The sequence below is a fragment of the Arachis ipaensis genome, chromosome B3 (assembly GCF_059453495.1).
Source record: "Arachis ipaensis isolate K30076 ecotype BB chromosome B3, ASM5945349v1, whole genome shotgun sequence".
NCBI classification, from domain to species: domain Eukaryota; kingdom Viridiplantae; phylum Streptophyta; class Magnoliopsida; order Fabales; family Fabaceae; genus Arachis; species Arachis ipaensis.
In genome coordinates, this window is record NC_142438.1 from 113,737,833 (window position 1) to 113,759,227 (window position 21,395).

The window sequence follows — 21,395 nt, forward strand, 5'->3', positions numbered from 1 at the left end:
CAACTCGTACAAAGTAATATCAAAACACATCGGAACAAAAACAGAGTTGTAAAAATAACTTATCAAAGACTGATTATTCGAAGTCGGACCTACATAAGGAAATTAATAAGGACCTAAGAGTTAAAATAAAGTATACCTTACTACAAGTATTCAATAAAAGGATACTTTACAAATGTAATAAAGTTTTGAACATTGCTTAATGAAAGTTGCAAAACAATGACCGAATAGGTAAAAGTGTTCAAAACTACAAACTATTACAAAAGTCAGATTATCATAAAGCCCACAAGTCAGGCTATTACGAAAAATAACAAAAGAAATCTAAAAAAGCTCAAGATTTCTCGCCCATTAGAAGATTGAGAGCCTCTCTAGTCACACCGTCTTTTCCCCGGCCAAAGGAGTTAGAGGATGCATGGAGACTGGCACGGCCGAGATAATCTCAGGGGCAGAAGAAGAAGTCTCCACAACAGCAACTTTGGCTTGGGATCTCGAGGTGGAGATCGGACCGACCTGAGGTTCCGAAGTCTTCAGATTCTGGCGGGGCTCCTCTTCATCATCTGACTCAGGTGCAAGGATTATATTCTTTTCCACCACTATGTTATCCGTGTTGAAGAGGAAAAGGTCAAGGTCGGGAGCTAAGACCTTAATTTGGGCTTCTAGATTCTCGAACATTTCATCCATGCCCAAAGCAGCTGACTCCTGGAACCAACCAATTCTTTCTTCAATTTCTCTAACTCCTCCTCTCGAGCCAACCTCTCCCCGAAGACCCGGGTATAACTTTCTTGAAATTTTTTGGCCTTCTCTTCGGCCAAGACAGTACCAGCCTCAGCCTTGCTCGCCCTCTCCCAAGCTCTTTCCAAGTTGTCCTTTAAGGTATTCCTCTCCTGCTCCAACTCCACCTTAATCTCACTTAACCTCTCCACATCAGCTCGAGCAGCCACCAAGGCCCCAGTTGTAGCTTAGATGGGAGAGCTCTTCAGCTCCTTAGATAGTTGAGAGTAAACTCTCACAATGCGAAGTCCCCCCCTCCCAAGCTAGAGTCTGGAGGTGGTTTTGAATTGCCACATCATCCATGCTCACACGGTGGTAAGGGAGAAGGTTCTCTTCCCCCCAAGCCAAGGCATCGAAGTTCTTAGTGTAGATGCTCTCCTCCTCGTCAATTTTTTGCTTCTTAGAGAGAGGTTCAGTGAAAGAAGGAGACAGAGGAGTGGACTCAGACGAAATAAGCCGAGAGTGGAGAGTCGGGATGATTACCTTCGGGTCAGAAGTACCCAACCCCGACTTCTTTCTAGGAGAAGATCGGACCGAGATCCCGACCTCTTTCTGTGAAGACCCTTCACCAAGCTCTTTCTACTATTGAAGGTTCTTTGCCACCATTATCTTTTTTGTATTCTGAAGAAACCTCATAGCAAATTTGGGAGCCATACTTTTTGCAAGAAAAAACAGAATATATTTAGAAATAACAAGGCTGCAAATGAATAAAATTCAGCAAGAAAAGGAAAAAAGGAGCTATCAAGCTCAGACTTTAGAAGGTTGGGATCTCCCAAAAATCTTTTCGTATCCAAATGGGGAGGCTGACCCCAAGTATTCAACAAAAAATCTATCACACCCCTCTCTAGGTCATCTAACTCAGATAAGTCGACTTTACGAATTGTAAGACTGTCTTGCTAGTATAAATGAAAAGGGGGCTCTTGATTATCGGGAAGAAAGAAAGGTCGGGAATCATCAGTAGCTCGGACCTTAAAGAAATGATTTTTAAAATCATGAAACGAATCGTCAAAGATAGAAAAAACCTTCCGACCTTGTACAACTCGAAAGGATATCCATCCCGACTTCTTTGAGGAACTGTAAGGTTTTGTTGCAACAAAAAGATAAAAGAAAACGTTTAGAGATGGTTCGACATTTAAATCCCTACATAGAAGCTCGTACATCTTCATGAAGGCCCAGAAATTCGGATGAAGTTAGGTAGGGGCATGGTTACACGATCTAATAACTTCCATTTCAAAGAGAGTAAAAGGAAGTTAGACGCCTAACCTAGTAAAGAAGCAATCATAGGCATAAAAGAAAAGGCAGCTCTGAATCCACTAAAGGGGGGAAACACACTCTCTCCTTTGAGTCAGGTGGCTCTAATACTTACATTCTCTCGTCTTTCCTATTCTCATAGATATTATGGTGCCTATGAAATTCATCATAGTACTCCCTATCAGTCATGGGGACACAACAAAGAACTACACTATCTACCCAAACCAGAAGACTAGGAGGAACCTTGGTCGACATATTCGTAATAACATGACGAGAAATACAGGTTACACCTACAAATACAAAATCAAAAAGCCCGTTACTAAAGAAGTCGGATACCTCCTCAAAGAGGTTGGCAAATCAACAGAAAACAGAAGAAAGCTACTCTATTCAAATTCTCTTTCTACATAGAAATCTAATGGTGCCACTTCCAATTCAACATTATGTTAAAAGCGACACCATTAGGGGCAATACAGACACACAACCAACAGTCAACAAAAAAAATGATCACAGTCGTGCAAAACGCAGAATCTTTTCCGTACAACATTCTCAAAAAGCATCAAACCCGGAAAGTCAAAAGCTTATTCAAAGAAAGGAGAGACAACAAACAAAGCGGGGATAAAAACTCAATACAAACAGTAAGCAATCTCAAGCAAGCAAGAAGTGAGAATTCAGAAAAAGGGAAAAATGAAACCAACCTCAATGAAGACTGCGAAAAAAGAAGAACACGCCTACAACAGCACTAACGCGAATGATCCTCACGCCGAAAGCAGCAAAATTCTTCAAGAACTAAGAAAATAAATTTTGGAGAAAACAAGGGAACCGAAAGAACACAAGAAAGCTTTTGTGAGCAAAAACTAAAGGGATTCTTCAAAAAAAATAGTGAAAAAAGAAGAAGAAGAGGCCGAAAAGCCCCTTTTATAACAAACAATAAAGCCAAACGGCTTCTTTACTCCTCTTTAAGCATGCACAAATTCCCAGGAACAACTATCGCACGTTATTCGACAGTCATTAAAACTCCACCAACGTTCAAAATTCAAAATACGTCGGGTAGTACCGACGAGGTTGAAGCCTGACGTCCACAGCAGAAGCCACGGAATGCTTGAGCCCGACCTATAAAAGAAACAGACTCAAGCAGATACACTGTTCATATCCTGGCCCAATGGATAAAGGTCGGACCCAATAACACAAAAAGACCCACCAGTAAAGGTGGACTTCACTGTAAACCCAACCTCTTTAAGGAGGTCGGGCACCAACATAGAGGTCCAACCATGCTTGACTTAACAAGTAACTGCCTCTTTAAATCTCTCCTACTATCTCTACCTCATCTAGAAGGTAGATTCCAACAAACTCCTAAGATAAAGGAAACACTTATCCATCAGAAAAGATGAAACTACTCCAACAAAGGTGGTTATCTACTCTACTATAAATATACTGGCACCCTTCAGGTATAACACACGTTCTAATCTACTAAAAACCTGCCTAAAATCCTTGCTAACTTAAGTATCAGAGTCTCTTGCAGGTACTACCCCCACTTCCTCACAAGAAACTCGGACAGGCGGCACCTCGGGACCAAAGAGGTTGGACACTGCCATATTAAAGGGATCCAAACTTCACGTTCAGGCTCGAATCAACGTTTCAAGTAACCCTCAGAACAATTGTAAAATAATAAAATAAAAAATTAATTATTATTAAGTTTATAATTTTTATTATATGTGAATCTCACTTTCTTAATTCAAAAATTGTTAGATTCTCACTTTTTTTATTAATTTTTTTATATATTGATGAGAATATTTGACTATTTTAATGTTTATATTGCTACGATGTTATACACATTCTGATAATAACATATTGTATTATAATTTATTTTAATTTTTTGAAAAGCAAAATATCAATGACATATTGTGAATATTTTTTTGACGGCCATATTATGTATACACTAAAATCAATTATTAAAATTAATTATTAATATAAAAGATATATTGATATAAAATATATATTAAAAATAAGTTAATCAATATATATGTATACAAATACATAGTAATTAATTTTATCGATTAATTTTAGTATATAAATAATATTTTTATTTTTTTAATAATGTAAAAATAAAACGTCACTGATATTTTATATAAATCGTTACTACCAAATTACAAAACTTACAATGACGTATAACACATAATTTAAGTTATTTTTAGAGAATGCATCAATAATAATCTAATAAAAAAATATTTTTTAAATATTTGATCCATCAAATGTTATTACTCGTTGTTAAATTAAGGTACTTTAAATTTAAACAATCAAACAATACAGGGCTAAGTTTCCTACATAGGACTATATCTTGAGACGATAGACAATTAGACATAGAGAATAGTTGTTAAATAAATAACTTGGGCGGCTACCTCAGCCACACATGCACATGTACTTGAGTAAGTTGCACATGTACTTGAGTAAGTTACATTCACTTATTAGGGTGTGTTTGAAACCTGTTGGAAGGGAAGAAGTACGTTTAAATTTCTTGAAAGTTTCAACTTTTGGTTTGACAAATTTTTTTCTCATGAACGCAGAAGTGATTCTGCTGCCAAAACCAGCGTTTACAAGAAGCAACTATTTTTAGCTTCTGCGTTTTCTTAACGGGCTTTTAGCCATAGATACTAACCTTTTATTTACTTTTTACCAACTTTATCCTTTGTATATGTTATTGTATTATTTATAAAATTCTTGTTATTTCTATTTATATGAGCTCTAATTTTCTATTATTTATTTTTTTTATTTTTTTTAACTATTTGTTTGACATTATACACTTTTATAATCGTGATTTTTGTGTATTATGTTTGTTATTATCTTTTTATAATATGATTTATTAATTCTATTAAGTAAAGTAAATTAAATAAAAAAATTAACTGTAAATAATAATAATAGTAAAAAATTATAACATACTAAAAAAAGAGTACTAAAAATACTAAAAATATATTATATAAAAAGATCATTAAGAACTTTTAGATTTGTTTCAATCACTATAAAGTAAATATTTAATTTTTTTTATTATTTTCAGTACTATCTTTTATAATTGTAATTCTCCTATACTATATTTTAGTGTAATTTTTTATAATATAGATTATGATTCCATTAAAAACGATAAATTAAATAAAAAATTAATCATATATAATAATAAAATCATAAACGTTGGATTTCAAATTAATATTAAGAATAAGAGTACGATGTAAAAAAATACTAAAGTAATATTTAATACTTAAAAAATGTAACATATTTGATTAAATATTCTTTTATATATATATATATATATATATAATTTTTATTTTTATTTAAAAAAATATTTTATCTATTTTTATATGTTATTTTTATTTTAGTAAGTAAATATTAATTTTATTATAAAATTAACTAATAAAATCTATTTAAATATCTAAATTAAAACAATAGGATAATATAAAAAAAATCTAAGTTGATGTCCATTTTAGTAATTTTTTATCTAAAAGTGATTTTAAATGGTATAAGCTAAACAACATTTATTTTACTATAATCCATTTTGATACAAAAATTACCAAACATAAATCACTTTAATACAAACCTACTTTTGACCAAAATCAAATTTACAAAATCAATTTTATGCAAACTCCCGTTTGCAAACTGTAATCCAAACACACACTTATTCCTTCCACCTTACTAGTGCAATACTACAATGTAGAAAAAATTAACTGCGCTGTCAAAAATGTTGAATAATGTCATACTTTTGGAAAGTTATCATGTATACTGAAAATACTGGTGTTCTAATTGTTTTAACCGTTGATTTTAATTAATATATATTATATATATTTTTTATAATTCAAATCAATGGTTAAAATAATTAGAACACCAATATTCCTGGTATATCTGAAAATTTTCCCATACTTTTATCTTATGACATGCATTGCCCTTTTGTGTATTTTATGGGCTAAAGCTACTAATATCTTAATCACCACTCACCTAGATATCATTGCTATAGAAATACTAGAATAGACTCTGCTGCAACTTATGTAGATGTGTTACTGTGTTAGGGTTTCGTTTGAATAATGATAAGGAAATCAAATCAAATCAAATCAAAATACTAGAAGGCCTTAGGCCTATCCATCCTACTACATACAATGTTGCACGCAGACGTGTTTATTTTGTCAATGCATTTCATTATTACCTCTTGAAAAGCAACGCCTTCAATTTTTTGGGCTCAAAGTCGATCATGATGTTTCCAGTGGTCATGGCCGCCAAAATTTTATATCGGCCAATATCTTTTTATTTTTTCCTGAAAATATTGATACTGTTGATTAAATAATTAATAAAAGCAGTTATTCCAATCCCATGTTCATTTTGGTCCCATTTTTATTATTTTAAAATTATGAAAGGAGTTGACTATTCTAGTGCCAGAAGCCAAAGCCAGTTCCCAGAGAGAGACTCATGTCGACTAAATTGGGTTACTCTGGGTCCGTCAAGGTTCATGCTCTGTTTTCTGCTAAGTGGTAAAGAGCAAGTCCGGATTTATGTAATTCACTAATCTAGGCGTAATCTGCTGCTAAACTAATGCATTAAAAGTGTATTTATGTCAAAGGTTAAAGTAATTTTTACAGCAAAAGCAAAGTGAGGGCAGTAATTGTGTTGTCTATAATAGTAAACAGTTTCCTATATTTAAACCTTTGTCCCATCCTGTTATTAGTGGTATTTATTTTTTCCTTGTCAAGATACTATAGTCATAGTAATTGGAAAAGACAAAAACCATAGGGCCATGCCACTACTACTAAAGTATACCATTGAATAGAATATGCTGCACCCTATCCGGGGAGAATATGTATTGAGACTCTTAAAAGTATTTATAGTTTTTGGACACAGAATGCCTAATTGCCTTCTTTGCCGGTTCTTAATCACACAAGTTTTGGTAAGTATAGTAAACAAATATCCGCTATTGAAATATGCCTCGATTTTTGTTAAATCTTCCCAGAGATTTTATTTTTGTATATACATATATTCGTATATATACGAATGAACACCCAATTCTTATTTATTTTTTTGAAAAATAAGATAATTTTTGTAAAATATATATATATATATATATATATATATATATATTTTGGTCTCTAACAAAATTATTTTGGAACAATACAATTTTTTATGAAAAATTATATTAAATAATAATATAAATTAATTTTGTGTATATTTTATTTGTAATTTACGAAAATTAATTCCCACAAATTATTAATAAATTTATTTTAAAAAAATTTATTCACCAATGATGGTTAAATAGAGAAGGATCATTGTTAAAACTTAAAAGTAATATTATAAGGAAAAAATAATTATAATACAAAAATTTTTCAGAAAAAAAATAGTATTACACAAAAGATGGAAGAAAAAAATAGTAATATTGATAGGGACGGATTAGATATTTATTTTATATATACAATTTGTAGGAACCAATATTCTGAAAATCGGACCAATTGAATCGATCTAGTCATTAATTTATTGGTTCATTGATCCAATCGATTTAATTGTGGGTCAACTAGATAATAAATTTATTATAAATAAATACTTTAAAATATAATTATAGTCTAATATAAATGTTAAAATGTCATCCAAATTTAAGTGACCAATCAAATCAATGCTCACTCCGACAGTTGCTTATATAAACCTTAAAATAAACACATTAAAACACAAAGTAAAATTTGAACCCTTGATGCTTGTTTAAACGAACGAATCTAAATTGGTTTTTTTTTTTTGGTGAACAAATTGGTTATTTTAGAAATAGATATAATTTATAATAAAAATGACAAGAAACTTTTTTCAATAAAAAAACGGAAACAGTTGGTTGTTGGCCTAAAAGCTTGGCCCAAATACACAATAGAACAAACTAACATACTAATTCTCCCTCACCAAAAAATAAAAAAGAACCAACTCTCTACCCTTCCAAAAAAAAAAAAAAAAAGCTACTAACTCCTTATAACGGAAAAACAAAAGAGCACCAACTCAACCAGTCTATCTTTGGTTGCCTCTCACCTTCTAGAACACTTTTGAATTCCAACCACATACTTGATACTCCACGTTAATTCCTTACTTCCCAAATCACTGTCATTCTCTCGGAAGAAAAGAAAAAAAAAAAAAAACCTAATGCTTCATCCTCCATTCACTAGCATCTTCAAGTCTTCAACTTTGTAGTGGGCAAAACATTCAACTCCTTCTCTTTCCTTGGCTAGTTGGCTCACCTTTTGTTCTACTGACGTTCGTCATCACCATCGTCCTCACAACTCCGCCTATCCCTCAACTCGCGCTGCTATCCACCTTTGTGCTTGTCATCCTTCCTTTTGATTCTTGATCTGTTTTTTCTGGCCTCGCTTTCTCCATAGGCCCCTGTCTGGATCTACACCTCGCTTCTGGCTTTCACCATTTTTCGCCTTTCCTATGGTTAGTTGAAAAGGCGTCGTTTTGGGATTTTTCCGAAACTGACTGGTTTGGTTCGGTTCGACCGGCCAAATTCAGTGGTTTTCAAACCATTTTCTAGTGGCGGTTTTCTCCATCGAACCGGACCAATAATGACACGATTTCCGATTAAACCGGTTCGATCGGCCGGTCTAATCCAATTTCCAGAACCATGGTTAGAACTATTTTAACGTTCACACGGCAACTTCAGTGTGACTGTATTTTTGTCTTTTTATTTTTTTGGTGCATAGAGAAAGCTCACTGACAGAGCCCAAGAGGTTTGGGCCAGAGCTCAAAATGATATGAGTAATGTTCTGTAAAGAGATTGTCTCATGGGCCAGTAGCCTATACCTTTTCTGCATTATCCCGAGAATTCTGAATATAGGATCTGTAATATTGGGCTCATCCCAGGTTATAACAGACAAAAAAAAGAAAACTTTGCTACCCAACAAAATCCGTTTATGTTCAAAAGAAAAATAACTATATTGAATAGCAAATATTTAGTGTGTGTGAGTGAGTGAATGTGTAAGACAAAAAAAAAAAAAAAAAAAAGGCAAATATTTTAGAGTCCCGCCACACATTTAAGCAACTTTAAATTCAAGTTTATTCAAGTCATTTAGTTTACGCTGCGGGACTTTATCTTCTTCTTTCTCGTTGTCCTGTCTTTTTCTTCTTCTCTTCTCTTTTTTTTCATCTTTTTTTTTTCATTATCGTCATCGTCACCACCACCATACCACCACATTCATCTCCCCTTGACGATTCTAGAACTATATGCATATCGGTACGTTGGTTTAAATTAATCACATACTCATAATATGTGGTCTTAAAGTTACCCAAATTGAATCTAAAACCGAAATATCTCATTTGATAAGATATTCAATCTCTTAGCAAATTCACGGATTGAGACACAAGAGCTTTTTTTAACTGAGGCGCGTATTTTTTCTCCATAGAATTGATAAACAAAAGAAAATTAAATGGGAATAAACAAACAAATTTAATATTATTTAAGAAATTGGTAAGAAATTCACGTCTTCATCGAGCCAAACCATCTTAATTGAGTATGGTAATAGAGAATTTCCGTAGCTTTGTAGTGTTCATAACCTTATCACTCGTATACGTAAATTAATTTTTTCAAAAATTTTAATTTATGAGCAAATAACTTAAAATTAAAAAGTAACAACTTAAGTAAATAATAATTTATGATTTAAAAGAGTAATCTGGAAATAAATTAAAATTTAAAAATAACAATCTAAACAAATAACTTAAAATTTGAAAAATAACTACCTAAGTAAAACGGATTCGACTCCTCTAAAGTTATATTGTCACTTCAGAGAAAAAGTACACCATTAATCACCCCTGGATTAAGATAGTGGGGCTCACAAATAATAAATGTTGCAAATTTAAAGGTGATTAAAGCATCACTTTATTACTTTACTAGCATTGTCACTTTAGAGGATCTTTTTCCAAGTAAAACAACCTAAATATTAAAAAATAACAACTTAAGTAAAACAACCTAAGCAAATAATTTAAAATTAAAAAGTAACAATCTAAGCAAATAATAATTTATAACTTATACATATAATTCTAAAAAATTCTAGTGCTGACACCTAAGCAAATAAATTCTCAAACTCAACGTATGAGCGCCATGTCAGCATATGAGCTCCCCATGTCAGTTTGACTGGAACAGCATCCTTGGAGTTATAGCCCAACCTGGCATCAAATGGATCTATGGACAACACTAGGCAAAACCCAAGAGCATCTCGGCACAATCACTTACCTTGGAGGCTCGCGTGTGGGCACAGATTATGTCCCACTACATCTTTCCGAGCACCCATGAGTCCACCTTCACTGCTGACATGGCTGTTCTCATCTGGTGCATTCTTACAGAGCAACCTCTCAATGTACCCCGACTCATCCGGCAGGCCATGGGACACGTGCAGATAGCGGGCAACCTGCCTTTCCCCGCATTGGTTACAGATTTGGTATCTGTAGCGGGAGTCTCCTATCGAGCTAGGGATAAGAAGGCCATGATCTCTAGGGATGATCAGTATGTCCCGAATGGAAGTATATCAGATCCCCAGTACCTTCTGCGAGCCGGTATGTAGGCCCATCCTTAGACACTCCTTCTTCTTCCACTCCACCATCATCCACACCTCTTGCACCATCCACCACTCAAATGTTCCTTCAGATCCTTCAGAGGTTAGACCAGCAAGACCGGCATGGAGCAAATAGAGCGCAGCAACAAGCGCCGATACACTTATCTGAAAGAGCTCATTGTCAGTACTCACCCACCTCCAAAAAAGAAAGATACCCCGGATTCCACTTCACATGCTAGCACGGAGAGTCATGACGAGCCAGACAGTGGAAGTGATGCTCCTAGCCCCACCTTGCTCCTTACTGATGGCACGGAGGACCGTGCCAAGCCTTAAGTATGGGGAGGTCAGTCCCTGACTTCTGGAGGTAATATCTTTCTCTCTCAACACCAAAATTTTATTTTACTTTTGTTAGATAGGATAGATTGCATGATAGTAGTTGCTTGTATGTATGTTCTGCTTGGTTGAAGTAATGACTTTCTTTTCAAGACACTATTTTATAGCATTTCACTAATTCAAATTAAAAATTTTGTGTTAAACTTATTTGAAGATTTTAATTTGGAACATGGTTAAGAGCTAAGAACACACAACCTGTGAGATTTTGAGCTTAATTATATGGTTACATTATTTAACCATGATTTTTATTCTTGTGTGTTTTTTTCTCTATAATTGTAATATTTGGTTTGTTCCATTCTATATGTCCATTATTTAGTGTATATTCATGCATGTATGTGATTGAGGCCATCATTTGATATTAGCTCACTTATCCTAAATAGCCTACCATTTCATCTGTTTTTGTCTGCCACTTTGAGCCTTTTTAACCCCGTTTTTGTTCTTATATTACCACATCACTAGCCTTAAGCAGAAAAACAATTAATTACCCTATTTGAATCTTTGGTTAGCTTAAGATAGAGATTGTGTGTCAACTAAGTGTGGGAAAAGGCGGAATCTCTGATTGATGAAAATGTGTATTATTTTTATTGACAAATATTGAGAATTTGGGTGATACTCATGTGAAATTAGAGAAATTATATGCATTGATATATCATGCTCTCAATTATATAAAAAAATAGGGGACAAAATTACCCCATTGTTAAGTTCAATAAAAATATCAATGCATATGAGATGGAATTCAAATTGATACATGAGTAAGTGAAATTTTGCAAAAGTGAGAATTTGGGTAGCTAAGCATGATTTTAGAATTATATAGAGTGTGTGTGTGTGTGTGTGTGTGTGTGTGTTAGGTGAGAACTTAGGATAGTCAAAGATTCAAATTATAGCTCACTTGGCCATACATGTATCCTCACCCTTACATTAGCCTCATTACAACCTTGAAAAGACCTCATAATGTTTGCATTTGTACACTAAATATTTGTTGATTGGTTAGACGAAGAACAAAGTTTTAGAAAGCATGACTAGAGGAGATTAGAGTGGATAAACCCTAGACACTTGAGTGATTAGAGTGCATATACACTTCCAGTGAGGGTTCAATGCTTAATTCTGTGTTACCGGCTTTCATGAGCTCTCTTGTCACAAGTTTACTTGTACCTTATTGTGTGATTTGAATTAGTGGAATATGATTTATGTTTGTCTTGGAGAACTTGTTTACTTTTAACCAAGTTAGTAGAATCATCTGAGCATATAGTTGCATTCATATACATAGGTTGCATTGCATGAGTCTTACTTTTCCCCCTTCATTCTTTTGGTTTCCTTGAGCTTAGCATGAGGATATGCTAATGTTTAACTGTGCGGAGATTGATAAACCACTATTTTATAATTTATCTTGTGCTAAATTAAGTGGTTTTTATCAGTTCTTCGCACACTTATTCATACAAACTGCATGGTTTTACAAATCCTTCCTAATTTTGCCCCATGATTGAAAACTTGCTTCCTAAATCTTTAAATTGTCAATTTGTAATTTCTCTTTATACCATTCGATGCCGTGATCTGTGTGTTAAGTGTTTTCAGGCTATATAGGGTAGGAATGGCGTAGAGGATGGAGAGGAAACTTGCAAAAGTGGAAGGAACACAAGAAGCTAAGGAGATGAGCAGTGAGGATCGACGCGCACGCATGCCTGACGCGTGCGCGTGTATTGGCGCATCATATAGCGATGCGTACGCGTGACTAATGCATACGCATGACAAGCGTAGAAGACCAGCGACGCGTATGCGTGACTGACGCGTATGTGTGACGTGCATCACGTACTGCAATTATAGAAGACGCTAGGGGCAATTTCTGGGCTGTTTTGGACCCAATTTTCGGCCCAAAAACACATATTAGAGCAAGGGGTAAGTAGAGACTCAGGAGACATTCCCACTCACTTAGTTTTTGAGTTTTAGTTTTGAATCTTAGAAAAAAAACACTACTTCTCCTAGGGATCTTAGATTTTAATTTTATGCTTTTGGATTGGATATTGAGAGAGCTACGTCTACCTTCGATTGAAGTCTTCATCGTTATAGTTTGCTTTTCTATTACTATACTCTTTTATTTTCCATTTAATTTGTTCGTGGTCATATATGGATATTGTTAATTTTGGGATTTATTAATGCAATGAACAATTTTTACATTTAATTCCATTTCTTGTTTGATTTCCTTCAATTAATTATCGGCTTCAAAATTTTCTTTTATTAATTTATTTTAATTACCATGTCTCATATTTATTCTTATTCCATGTTGTTGAAAAATGGCATTCATCTTATGATTTAAAACTCTCAACTTGGCTTGGGAGTTGATTAATTGGAACCTCTTGAGTTGGAAAACTCAAGTATAAATTTGTAATAGGGGATTGCTGGCTAACTCACTTTTCACTAACTCTAATCCTTCTCCAGGAAGGGATTAGGACTTGTGAATTAGAGTTAGTGTTACCCACTTGACCTTCCTTTGCAACTGCAAGAGAATAACTGAGTGAAAACAACAACCTTTTACTATTATACTTGGGAAAGTCAACAAGGATAGAAACTCCAATTAATCTTCTCTCAGCCAAGGCCTTTTAATTCAAATACATAACACATCTTGTTATCATTCATTGCTTTAATTTTTAGTTATTTATTTTTCCGTTCTCAAACTTCAAAAGTTTCTCAAAAAATTCCTTACCAATAAATTGCACCTTGTGTCAACGCTTTGGGAAACGACCTGGGAATTCTACTCCCAGTTATTTGTTCTTAATTGTGACATCTTTTAAATTGATAGTGGGGATTTCGTCGGTTAGGACTGTACTCACAACGCAGCTTTTGTTAAAATTTCTTAACCGGCATTTTTTTCACTCGTCAGAATGTATAAACACAGGAAGACAATCACAAACAATTTCACCGTATCAAGTAAAATGCAAATACACAACAAGGATGATGCATGTCTAGCCCTACTGCAGGTAATGAGCTCATCTTTTGGTTTCAACCTGCTCCCGACGTAACTCAGCAACCTTTGTCTGAGTTTGGTTTCCAGTGCCATAACCTCTGTAAGCAACCTCTGTCTTATAGGTGTGACTCTCTTGAGCCGATGTATGCAAACATAACCTCTGTAAGCAACCTCGGTCTTACAGGTGAGGCTCTCTCTGACCAATGTATGTATCGATAACCTCTGTAAGTAACCTCTGTCTTACAGGTGCGACCATCCTCTGGATTGGCCGATGTATCTCTGAAAGCAAATCTCGGTGGACTCACTGACGATTGGTTTCTCTGTTAGTAAAGAATTTTACAGATAAATTCCCATTGTAAGTATAGTTTCTAAACCAACAAAGAATCCTTTCGTACAAAAAATATTGTTTGTCACTAAAGCAAACCCAATAAAATTTATAACCGAAGTATTTAAACCTCGGGTCATCTCTTAAGGAATTGCAGGGAGGTGTGTTTATTATTGGTTATGGAAAAAGTATCTTTTTGGGTTTTTTTTTTTAAATAAGAAGCAACAATAGTAAATGGCAATGGAAACAAACTAACTATAAAAACTCTTGGCAAGGTATGAGAACTGGAAATCCTATCCTAGTTATCCTTATCAGGTATGATTAGAATTGTTTATTGCTCCCACTTAGTTAACTTTTACTAAATAAAGGAAAGTCAACTGGACTAATCAATTTGATTCCTCAAGTCCTAGTCAACTCCTATGGAAAGACTAGCTTTAAAGGGATCCAAATCAATCAGCAAATTCTAATTTTCAATCAACAGCTGAGTTTGACAACTCAAGTGTCACCAATTACTCAACCAAAGCCAAAAGGGAAAAAATCCAAATTATTTATATCATAAATAGAAGAAAGCAATCATAAATCTGAAATACTTCAAATTGTATTAAATAAAGAAATCAAATCTAACATGGAGAGTTCATAAATCAAATTGGGAAAATAAACGGACTAAAGCCATAGAATAAATAAAAGTAGAAGAGAAATTAAATTAAATTAAAGGAACATTGAACCTGGAATGAAGAAGCAATCCTAAAATTAAGAGAAATCCTAAATCCTAAATCCTAAGAGAGAAGAGAGAGCCTCTCTCTCTCTAGAAACTACATCTAAAACCTAAACTTATGAATTATGAATGTTGTTTCCATGAATGGATGGATTTTCCCACTTTATAGCCTCTAATCTGTGTTTTCTGGGCTAAAAACTGGGTCAAAAACAGCCCAGAAATCGCCCCCAGCAATTTCTGAAACGTCCAGCACGCAGCACTGTCACGCGTGAGCGTCGTCCACGCGTGAGCGTGGATTGGATTTTTGCCAAGTCACGCGTGCACGTGATCCACGCGTGCGCGTCACCTATCTTCGGTGCAGCTATGACAAATTATATATCTTTGCGAAGCCCCAGATGTTATCTTTCCAACGCAACTAGAACCGCCTCATTTGGACCTCTGTAGCTCAAGTTATGGTCGTTTTAGTACCAAGAGGTCAGGCTGGACAGCTTTAGCAGTTCCTTCAATTTCTTGTATTCCTTCCACTTTTGTATGCTTCCTTTCCATCCTCTAAGTCATTCCTACCCTATAATCCCTGAAATCACTTAACGCACATATCACAGCATCGAATGGTAATAAGAGAGGATTAATATTAGCAAATATAAGGCCAAAGAAGCATGTTTTCAATCATAGCACAAAATCAGGAAGGAAAACGTAAAACATGCAAATTGTATGAATAAGTGTGAGAATAATGGATAAAATCCACTAGATTAAGCACAGGATAAACCCTAAAAATGGGATTTATCAACCTCCCCACACTTAAACATTAGCATGTCCTCATGCTAAGCTCAAGAGAAGCTATAAAAGTGAAGAGGAATGGTAGAATGTATGAAATGCAACCTATCTATGTGAATGCAGCTGACATGGCAGAAATTGGCGAGTTAAGAAATTATTAGAAGAGATACGTTGCAAGTACAGTTCTTAACCAACCAGAAATTCGCTTATCAATTTAGAAGGGTTGTCACAAAATTTAAATTAAAATACTGGGAGTATGAATCCCAGGTCGTCTCCCAACGAGTTGCAGAGAGATGTGCTATTTTATTAATAAGATATTTTCAAAAATGGTTTGAGTTGAATAACAGGAAATTAAATTGGAGAATTTATGTAATTTTAAATAAAAATCTTGACTGGGAGTAGATTAGTTGGAAGCCCTATTCTTGTTGGAGTACTCTCAAGATTAATTGATAATTGAGGGTTGTTCTGTTTAGTTATCCCTTACTAGGTAAAGGGAAAGTCAAGCAAGTTGGAAAGCTATTTCTATTCACAAATTCCAATCCGCTCAATTGAAAAGGATTGGTGTCAGTGACTAGAGGGCAATCCAACAATAAACCCAATTACAATTTTTCTTTTAAGCATTCCAACTCAAGGTCTTCCTTTCAATCAACTCCCATCCAATTTATGGAACTACTCGCTCATTGTAAATGTAGAATTCATAACATAGGAAAGGGAAATATATAAAGACATGATAAATAATAATCAAAGGGATCAATTAAAAATAAAAATAGTTCTTGTATTAATAAATTCTAAAAATAATCCAATAATATTTCTGAGTAAACAAAGGACATGGAAGAGTAAGAGACAGGTAAAGAAAACAAACGAGAATGACGAAGTCTTGCTGAGGTAATAACTCTTCTCAATATCCCAATGCGAAAAGCAATAAAAATAAAATCCTAAGAACTATGAATGTGTAGAGAGAAAACCTAGAGGAGGAGTAAAAACTAGATCTAAAACTGAGAATTGTCTGTAATGAATGTTCTCCTCCGTTTCTCCATGTTCCTTGGCTCTAGTCTGCTTTTCTGGGCCGAAAATTGGGTCAAAACAGGGCCCAAAATCGCTCCAGCGAATTCTGCAGATCGCACATGTCACGCAATCGCGTCATTCATGCGGACGCGTCATTCGGCGTTTTGCCTTGCCACGCGTGCGCGTCGTCCACGCCTCTGCGTCACTTGTGCAGTTCCAATCTACGCGGTCGCGTGAGCTATGCGTCCGTGTCACTGCGATTTCCTCTATGTCGCGCGGTCGCGTGAGCCATGTGTCCGCGTCACTTCTCGCTAGTCATCTCCTCAATTTCTTGTGTTCCTTCCATTTTTGCAAGCTTCCTTTCCAGTCTCCAAGTCATTCATGCCCTATAAAGCCTGAAACACTTAACACACAGATCACGGCATCTAATGGAATGAAGGAGAATTAAAATACATAATTAAAAGTCTTTAGGAAGCAAATATTCAATCATGTAATAATTTTAGGAAGGAAATATAAATGCATGCCAATCATATGAATAAGTGGGTAAAGAATTAATAAAACCATACAATTAAGCACAATATAAACCATAAAATAGTGGTTTATCAACCTCCCCACACTTAAACATTAGCATGTCCTCATGCTTAGTTGAAGGAGATAAAATAAATGAGTAGGAACATGTAAAACTCATGTAATGTAATGCAACCTATATATATGAATGCAACTATATGATTCTTGTCTACTTGATCAATAGTAAATAGGTTCTTCAAGACAATCACAAATCAAACTCCACTAATTCAATTCTTATACAGTAAGAACAGATAAAAATGCAAGAAGATAGCTCATGAAAGCAGGGAACATAGAATTTTAAGCATTGAACCCTCACTGATGATGTATGTACACTATAATCTCTCTAGTGTATAGGGCAATCACTCTATCCTTCTCTAATCATGCTTTCTAATTTTTTGGTTCTTCACCTAACCAATCAACAATAATTAATATATCAATGCAAACGTCATGAGGTCTTTTCAAGGTTGTAATGGGGCCAAGGTAAGGGTAAGGATACATATATGGCTAAGTAAGCTTATAAATCGAATCTTTAATTAACCCAACATATATATATTCTATATAACTTAAAATTCACACCTATCTACCCAAAATTTCTCTTTCACATTCCATACTCATGTATCAACTTTTTATTTTAATTTTATCATACATGCATTGATCTTTGAATTCTTAACTTAGCATTGAGGTAATTTTGTCCCCTTATTTATTTATTGAATATTTTTGGATTTTTTTTTCAACATAAACATAAAAAAAAAAATAAACATAGCTAATCAATGCACATAGATTTTTTTTTATTCTTATAGTTTCACATGAGTAGGTACCCAAATTTTCATTATATCATCATGACACATTCCCTTATTATCTTTTGTTCCCATAATTTCCCATACTTAATTAACACACACAATTCTATCTTAAGCTAACCAAAGATTCAATTGGGGTATAAAATTGTTTTTCCGCTTAAGGCTAGTAATGTGGTAAAATACAGAACAAATAGGATTTAAAGGCTCAAAGTGGTTAACAAAGGTAATTGAAAAGGTAGGCTTAATTTGGATAAGTGAGTTTAAACAAGTAATGGCCTCAATCATATGCAAACATATAAATATATTAAACATTGGACATATAGGATGAAACAAAATGTAGATTACAATCATATAGAAGTAAACACATAAGAATAAAATAATTATGGTTAAATAATGTAACCATGCATTTGGGCTCAAATCTCACAGGTTGTGTGTTCTTTAGCCCAAAAATCATGTTCCAAATACAACTTCAAGCAAATTTCAACATAAAAGTTTTGATTAAAATTAGTGAAATTTTGTTCTAAAGATAGGGTCTTAGAAGAAACTTATTGTCTTTTCAATCAAGTAGAACATGCATGCAACTAATCTATTACTATGCAATTTATCCTATTCTACAAAAGAAAAACTAACTAAATATCCTAATATATTGGTGTTAGGGAAGAGAAATTACCTCCGGAAGTCAGGTACTAACCGACCTCCCCACACTTAAGGCTTTGCACCATCCTCGGTGCCATCTGTCAGGAACAAAGGTGGGCTGGTGGTAGTATCTCCACAGTCGGGACTGTCATGGCTCCCTGTGCTGGTAAAGGAAGTGGAGTCCGGGGTGTCTGAGTCCTTGAATTTTCCCATAATCAGCTCCTTAAGGTATGTGAATCGGCGCTTGTTACGGCGCTCTCTTAGTTTAGCTTTCTGTTCCTGCCGATCCAACTTTTCAAGTATCTGATGGAGCAGTTGGGTTGTTGTAGGTGCTTGTGGTGCGGAAGGAGGAATGTCCTCAGCCGGTTCGGTAGGCTGGCTAGTAGTGGCTGCTGGAAGTCTAATATATTTCCCGTTAGGGACGTACTGATCATCCTATGGAAGCATGGCTTTGGTGTCCCCAGCTCTGTAGGAGACTCCGGCTGCTGAGACAAGATCTGAGACCAAGGCGGGAAAAGGTAAGTTGCCCACAATCTGTACGTGTCCCATGGCATTCCGGATGTGTCTTGGTAGGTTCAGAGGCTGGTCTGTAAGGATGCACCATAGTAGAACGACCATGTCTGCAGTGAAGGAGGATTCGTGAGTGCTCGAAAAGACGTAATGGGACATGATCTGTGCCCATACGCGAGCCTATCCAAGGTAAGTGATGAAGCCGATATTCCCTTAGGACGGGAACGGTGGCATCCGTAGATCCATCCGCTGCCAGGTAGTGCGATAACTCTGAGAACGGCGTCCCAGTCAAATTGGTACATCTGGCGCTTGCGTGAGGCTTCTTGAAAGGCGTCCAATCCTTCTGGAGCAGGGGAAAGATCTAGAGCTTGTTGAATAGCCTCTTCTGTAATGGGAACTTACTTCTGACATACATAGACAGACTGCAGGGTTGGCAGGTGGAAATTAGAGTAGAACTCAACTACCCAAGAAAGATTAACCTGCCTTGGCTGTCTCTGGAGGAAACCCCATTGTCTTCGTTCAATTTGTGGATCAACAAAGGTAGCAATATTGGGCGGGAGGATAAGAAGGTATTTGTTGTTGTAGCTCCGTTCTGCCAGGATAGGGAACATCTGCTCACAGTAGCGATTGAGAAATCGCGCAGTGTCCTTTGCTGGGAAGGCTTTCTCTTTTTCATCAACCTTTATAATCCTCTTAATTCTTTTTGTTGAGGGCTTGACTGCAGTTGAAGAAGGCTCTGCCACTAATGCTCTTTTTGTTCCTCTTTTTGCTGGTGGTTTGGGAGTAGCTTTCTCTTTTCCTTTCTTGGTGGCCATCCTGAAAAGGAAAAAAGAAAGTAACATGAATTCAAAGGGACAGAGCAAGGAAGAGGATGGTATAAGTGATAATCAATGCACGGTAAAGAGGATGTCGTTAACTCATGGTCATGACTACATGTGAAAAGTTCACCAATGGAAATATAGAAAGTGCATTTGATGACAATTAAATGCAAGGTGTTTATTGGCATGCAGGCAAAGGCATGAGTAGCATAGATCAAACATTTAATTTGTTAAATATGTTATCACTCGTAACAAACAAACCATCACGTTTGTATTGACAATTAAATTAAATTAATAAAATAGTAAAGAGAATTTATGAAAAGCAAGCATTGAATAGTATAATAGAATAATGTAGAAAATGCATAATGCCATATGGGCTTTTTCACAAATACGTAGCATGCATGATGAATAAACTATTGAAAATAATAATTTGAACATGCAAGCAACCCTTTAAAAAGTAATATATAATTGCCAAACAATTTTGCAACAATCTACAAGCATATAATGAGAAATAATGACTCAATTAAAATTCTAACACCAATTAAAAGAAAAAAAGAAAGAAAAAGAAAATATGGATAATGAAAGTAAAAAGAAAAGAAAAGAAGAAAACATAAAAATAAGAAAGATAATGGAAAAGTAAGGAAGGAAGAAGAAAAGAAAAACCTTATTAATGGTGGTGAGAAAGTAGAAAGTGAGAAAGAAGGAAGAAGGAAGAAGAAAGAAATAAGGAAGGAAAAGAAAAAATAGGATTTGGGGAAAAGAAAGATAAGATATTTTGGCAATTTAGGGTAAGCTGTGCGGCGCAAGCGACGCGGACGCGTGGGTGACGCGTTCGCGCGAATTGTGCTTATTCGGATTGACGCGGTCGCGTCGGTCACGCGGTCGCGTGACACGTTTTATGATACTGGCGCGAGGGCAGCCTCGCGCTCGCACAAGTCTCTGTTCGAAATCTTATTTTGCCAAAATATAGGTGACGCGATCACGTGGGTGGTGCACGAAATTGTGATCTCAGGCAACGGCGCCAAAAACTCTGTGCGCACGTCTTAATAAATTGTTTTTTCATTCACAACTTCGATACAACTAACCAGCAAGTGCACTGGGTCGTCCAAGTAATAAACCTTACGTGAGTAAGGGTCGATCCCACGGAGATTGTTGGTATGAAGCAAGCTATGGTCACCTTGTAGATCTCAGTCAGGCGGATATAAAATAGTTATGGAGTTTTCGAAAATAAATAATAAAATAAGGATAGAAATACTTATGTAAATCATTGGTGAGAATTTTAGATAAGCGCATAGAGATGCTTTCGTTCCTCTGAACCTCTGCTTTCCTGC

The 21,395-nt window shown here is 35.3% G+C and overlaps 1 pseudogene; it reads right to left on the minus strand.

Moving 5' to 3' along the window:
* Positions 1–369: 369 nt before the first annotated feature.
* On the minus strand, positions 370–2,274 carry LOC148572099 (uncharacterized; annotated as a pseudogene).
* Positions 2,275–21,395: the final 19,121 nt, after the last annotated feature.